Source organism: Dipodomys merriami, unplaced genomic scaffold (genome assembly GCF_024711535.1).
Source record: "Dipodomys merriami isolate MVZ:Mamm:240054 unplaced genomic scaffold, mDipMer1.0.p SCAF_279, whole genome shotgun sequence".
Lineage (NCBI taxonomy): Eukaryota > Metazoa > Chordata > Mammalia > Rodentia > Heteromyidae > Dipodomys > Dipodomys merriami.
In genome coordinates, this window is record NW_027204259.1 from 104,701 (window position 1) to 111,490 (window position 6,790).

Here is a 6,790-nt window from a genome sequence, read left to right on the forward strand (position 1 = left end):
TGTTAAACACCAATCTCCTATATTTGCTGAGTTTTTTCTGTAGAAAGTTATTGCAGTAATTACATTTTTAAAATACTCATCTTCCACCTCAAATTGATTTCTTTTATTCTTACTATATGATATTTAATATTTGATCAACTACAGTACTTAAACATTCATGAATATTTTAAGAGAAAACACTGTTATATGTTTTGAGAAAAAATTGTTATGATTTAGAATTTTGAAAGTTGTTTTGTTGCTGAATGAGAACTGTTCTGAAAGCAAATATGCACTAAGATACCAGGGTACTGTTTATTAGGATGGTATCCTCAACTTGCTAAAGGACTAACAAAAAAGTCAGCAAAAAAAATCACAACTCAAAATGGTAACAGTTTTCACATGGCGATCTCTGCTCCAAGAATGCAAAAGACTATCATTTTAAGTGGAATGATCTCTACCTATAAATTATACTCAAATGACTAAACAAATCAGCATATGTTATCAAAGACAGTAAAGTAGAGTAAGTACAAAGAGCTACTCTCCAGGATTGTTTTACCAAAGCTTAGCAAATTAACCATCATTTGAGGGGAGAGATGGGGAGTTGCTGTGGGAATATGGACTAAGTGAATTTATGTTTAGAAAAAAATTATAGCTAAAGTATCTTTCCAAGACTATTTTAGACCTTTGACTGAATTGGAAATATGGCCAAATAAAATATTGCTCTTCATCACAAAAGTCCCGTACATTAAAAAATTACACAGTTCCACAGGTGGATGAGGGAGTGTGGTTATATCTAGAAAGATTACTTTTAATGTTTATTATACCTAGACACTTATTCTTCTAAAAATGCTCTCCAAAATCTTGAGCAGAATTATCATACTCTGCAATTTAATGCTTCAATTGTTCAACACAATGCTCACCTATTTCATGTAAATTTTGCCTCAGTGCAAACTGTATTGACTGTTCTAATGAAGGATCTTTTTCAATCAGCATTTTCACAACCATCCCGAAAGTTTTGCAGTTTTGCCGATAAACCTTTGATGAAGGAACTCTTGAAGAGCTTGAACGTGAAGTGTCTCATGATGTTTTCAAAGACTGAGTAGAGGGCTGGGGAGGTAGCTCAGTGGCAGAGCACTTGCCTTGCATGCATGAGGCCCTATGTTCGATTCCTCAGCACCATACAAGCAAAAAGAAAAAAGCTGGAAGTGGTGCTGTGGCTCAAGTGGTAGAGTGCTAGCCTTGAGCTGAAGAGCTGGGGGTCAGCGCCCAGGCTCAGAGTTCAGGCACCACAACTATGCTGAGACTTGTGGAATGAATATGCTCTGCTCCGTCCTGGAGAGTAGCCCCTGCTGCTGAAACTGGAGCCAGATCTGTTGTGTGGAGAGTCCTTTCGACCTCCAGGTGACTCTGAAAAATGGATGCTCCCTTTTATGGGGAGAACGATCCCTTGAAAAATGGGAAAAGTAGAAACTTTTTCTTCTAAAACCATCTCTTCCGTTCCTCATGGTGGTTGGAGAGTAGACAAGAAAGAGTGAAATTTTATTTTATGTAGCTTATGTCCCCTCTTTTTTATTCTTTTCATTTTTTCTCTTTCTTTTTTGCATGCCTTAATTGCTGTTCTGCCCAGGCGCAGATATATAACCTTCATCGATTATTATATGCTATCCTCCATTGAGTACACACATAATCCAGAAATTTATTACTCTATTCACAAACTCTTAGGCTTAAATTCTTTAATAGCAGTATTATCTCTTTATACCTATATAATTTTCAAGTAACTAATTTTAAGGATTTTTATTTTTTAGTTTTTCATATTTCCTTTCTGTTCCTCCCCTCCTCTCATCCTATCCTTTTCTTCTCTCAATAACATTTCTTTATATTTACATAATTTTGAGTTTCACTTTTTAAATTTCAATTGTTCTTTTTCAATTTTTTCTTTTTTTAATCTCTCTCCTAACATTCTGTCCAATCCTTTTCCCTCTCTGAAATTAGAACTTGATTAAATTCACTCCCCTTTTGCCTTTCCACATACAACTAAACTTATTTCTCCCACATATTTCCCTAAACGTAATAATTTCTGTTTTGCCAAATTCTTCTCTGCTGTTCAAAGCCTATTAATCATACTTGTTTGAATAGATTGTATCTGTTGAACTACATTTTATCTGCAGTCATTTTGACTGTGCAAATAAAGGACTCTGGTTGATGCTTGCCTTAAAATACTATTCGAGCACACAATTTTACTTTCATACCAAATGGTCAGAACAAGACAGAAAAACACAAGAAAAATGGCAAATCCGGGTATCTCAACTCCCATTCATGATAATCAAGTGACAGAACAGTTAATGAATAATCCAGAGGAGAGTCCCCAAAAAGCTCTACAAACACTACTGCTAAACATGGTGAATGAAATGATTGAAAACTTGCAAGCATCTCAGGATTAGCATGATAGGAAGAGAGAGGAGGCAAACCAAAGATCAACACAGAGATCTCGTGAGCATGAGGAACTACTCAAAGAGTGATACAAGAATTGCGTGAGCATGTTGAGAAGAGTCAATGAGAAATAAAGGAATTGTGTGAGCAGGCTGAGAACAGTCAAAAAGAAGGACAGGAATTATGTGAACGTGAGGAAGCTAATCAAAGAGTTATACAGGAATTTTGAGAGGGGGATGAGAATACACAAAGATCAATAAAGGTATTCATGGAATCTATAAACAGACAGCTGAAAGAATTCAGGTAAATCACAAATTGAATGCTGAATGGAGCCCAACAGAAGGAATGGGAGTTCAAGGAAACCATAACCAATCAACTAAGTGATTTTAGAATAAACACTGAGCACAAAATTAAGGAAGTAAAGAATTTCATACAAGATCGAAAACAAAGCTCCAACAAAGAATTTGAAGCCATCAATGCCAACCAATTAGAAGGAAAAGAAAGAAAAAAATTAGAAAGTCTTGACAGTAGGTTAGACCATGCAGAACATCGAATCTGAGGGAGTGAGGACAGCCAGGTTATTATAGAGAAAGAACATACAACTATCCAAGACAAATCTGAAAAATATGATACATCTATTCACCATTTGGGAGACACCATCTGACGGCCTAATCTGAGGATAATGGATGTGGAGGATCACATAGAGACATAACTTAATGGTCTAGCAAACTTGGTTAATAGGATCCTAGAAGAGAATTTCCCAAAGATGCAAAAAGATAGGCCTATTCAGATACAAGAAGCTTTTAGAACTCCAAATAGACTAGACAAGAATAGGATATCCCACCATGACATTATAATCCGTACGGGATCAGTTTAGACAAAGGAAAAATTCCTTAAAACTCTCAGGGAGTAAAAGTCAACCACTTATAAAGGGAAACCAATTAGAATCACCTCAGATGTCGCAGCAAGACAATTAAAGCAAGAAGAGCCTGCGATGATCGAGGCCATGCTCTAAAGACAACTATCAATCAAGAACAGTGTAACCAACGAAACTCTCCTTGATAACCGAAGGTGAAATAAAAACCTTCCATAGCAAAGAAAAACTGAAACAATATGTCTCCACCAAGCCAGCCCTATAAAAGATACTTGAAGATGCCTACACATAGAAAAATCAACAAGACCACAAGAAAGGCCAAGAAACTGCACCCAAACTGAGAATCCAACAACCATAGGAAGAATCCAGTCACTGAAGATCCCAAGAAGGTGGATTACATTGCAGGAACTCTCAAACACCTATCATTCCTAACTCTGGACTTAACTCTCCAATTAAGTGACATAGATTGTCTAGTTGGATTAAAAAGCAAGATCCTTCTATCTGCTGCCTTCAGAAGTCAGAACTGGTCCATAAAAAAACATATTTTGAAGGTGAAACAAAGTCTACCGGGCAAATGGCTCCGATAAACTGGTGGGAATTACAATCCTAATATCACATGAAATAGACTTCAAATTAAAATTAGTGAGAATAGATTAAAAAATGTCGCTACATACTAATTAAGGGATGGGTCCTTCAGGAGGATATTACAATTCTACATCTCTATTCACCAAACCACGGAGCACCCAAATTTATCTAATAAACACTACATTCCCTCAATTTTCACATAGATCCAAAGACATTAATTGTTGGGAACTTTATCACACTCCTATCCCCACTTCATAGATCAACTTGGCAAAAAACTCAACAGAGAAACCACAAATCTAAAAACCTAGATTTAACAGACATCTACCTAATATTTCACCCAGCAGCATCAGAATACACGTTTTTCTCAGCAGCACACAGAACATTTTCCAAAATAGACCACATTTTACGTCCAAAGCAAACCTGTCCAAATTCAGAAATATTGAATTTATACCTTGCATTACTAAGAACACAAGGAAATAAATTTAGAACTCAACACCAAAAGCCACCAAAGAAAGTCCTGTAACATTTAGATGCTAAACAACACACTGTTGAATCACCAATGGGTCATGGAAGCGATTAGAAAGAAATTCCAGTGTTCATGATATTCAACAAAAATGAACATATAAAATTATCAGATCCTCTGGGACAAAGCAAAGGCAGTACTCAGAGGTAATTTTATAGCTCTGAGTTCCTTCAACAACAAATTGGAGAGAGCTGAAATAAAAAATTTAGATAGATCTGAACCTCCTTGAAATAGAGCAGCAAGATAAACCCCAATCCAGTAGACGGAAAGAAATAATCAAAATTAAATCAGAATTTAATGAATTAGAATCTAAAAAAAATACAAGGAATCAACCCAACAAAGAGTTGATTCTTTGATAAAATTAACAAAATAGACTTTAGAAAAACTTAGAAAAAGAATAGAACACAGCAAAATAAATAAAGTCAGAGATGAGAATGGAAATTTCACCACAGAAACTACCAAGATTCAGAACACTATAAGGGAATACTTCTCAAAACTTTATGCTAGTAAGGTTGAGAACTTGGCAGAAATGGACCATTTCCTAGCAAATATTGACATGCTGAAACTAAACCAAGATCAGTTGAACCATCTTAAAAGGTGCATATAAAGCATTGAAATAGAAACAACAATAAGAGACCTCCCATCGAAGAAAAGCCTAGAATAAGATAAATTTACAGTGGAATTCTACGATACCTTCAAAGCAGAACTTACACCAATACTCCTTCAAATCTTCAATGAAATTCAAAGAGAATGTTCACTACCGAACTCATTCTATGAAGCCATCAATTCCCTCATCCCAAAACCAGGCAGAGACTCATCAACGAAAGAGAAATATAGACCCATTTCTTTGATGAACATTGAAGCAAAAGTTCTCAACAAAATTTTGGCCAGTGGACTTCAACTATTCATCCAAATAATCATATATTATAATCAAACAGGATTCATTTCAGGGATGCAAATGAATTAATATAATTCATTACATCAACAAAAGCAATAATAAGAACCACATGGTTATCACAATAGATGCAGAAAAAGCATTTCCAATACTCGTTTACGATAAAGGTTCTGGAAAAATTAGGAATCCACAGAACCTGCCTCAATACAATAAAGGCTATATATGACAAACATACAGCCAGCATTATACTTAATGATGAAAAACTAAAGCCATTCCTCTTAACTCAGAAATCAGACAAGGATGTCCAGTCTCTTCACTTATCTTCAATTTAGTATTAGAGTACCTAGCTACAGCAATAAGACAAGATGCAAATATAAAAGGGATCCAAATGGGGAAAGATGAAGTAAAACTCTCCCTCTTTGCAGATGACATGATCTTGTATTTAAAGAATCCCACGGACCTCACTCTCAATTTAATCAGGTTGATTCAAAACTTTGGTAAGTAGCATGGTATAAAATTAACCCTCTAAAATCCATGGCTTTTCTGTATGCCAACAATAAGGAAAGCATGGATGAAATCAGGAAAGCAACTACATTCGTAATAGCTCTACAAAAAATAAAATACCTAGTGAAGAGCTACAGTAACCCCATTTTAAGATTAACCCCACCAACCTGTAGCTGTGCTTCCCTCAGAACAACCTCAAAAGAGGAACAGTTCTCAAAAAACCGCAGGTTGCCACCAACCCTTCCCACCCTCAAGGAATAGAACAGTTGCCTAATTGTCCCATCAGAAAAATGTTAGTGCCATCAGGGTGGACTTAAACCCCCCGAACTTGTGAACTTGCTTATGTGGAGACCCTCTACCCTTGATTGTTTGATACTATAAAAGTTGTGTTAATTTTGTGCTCAGGGCCTCCTAGAATCACTGGTTACCTATTGTGCAGAGTACCAAGCTCGAGCTTGCAATAAATGACTCTTTGCTGTTTGCATTGATCATGGTCTCTGGTTGTCTGTGAGGGGGCATCCAAAATCTGGGCAATTCATCTGGGGGCTCATCCGGGATTTCCCCCATAAACTCACCCAGACCCCAAAGCATGGAGTGGTGAAAAACCCGGCCAGTAAGTTGAGTCATTACCATTCTCTATTTTTGGTCACCTGCAGGTTCTGTATCTGTAATTCTGCTTTCCCGCGGGATCTGTATTCTGGTTAGCAAAGAGTCTTGTAGAACACGCTATAGGGCTCCCACGGGGTCTGTGGGAGAATTCCCCAGTCCCCATCTGGTGAATTGCTGTTTAGTGTAACATTTTTGTGGAAATTTTCCATCTGTAGTCTGGCACTTTCATGCCGGCATTTTTTGGAGAATATGCCATCTAAGTCTGGCCCTTTCTGGTTGGCAATTTACAACCCTCAGCATGTGTCTTTTTCTTTAGTTGTTTCTTTCTGTTGAGTGTTTTGTTTGTCGTTCTGATTTGGCACCTTCAATTTATCAACGATATTCAGGATGA

General features: G+C 36.7%; 1 pseudogene; it reads right to left on the minus strand.

The window, feature by feature from the left end:
• Positions 1–819: 819 nt before the first annotated feature.
• LOC138837899 (periphilin-1-like) lies at positions 820–1,484 on the minus strand (annotated as a pseudogene).
• Between the last annotated feature and the right edge of the window lie 5,306 nt (positions 1,485–6,790).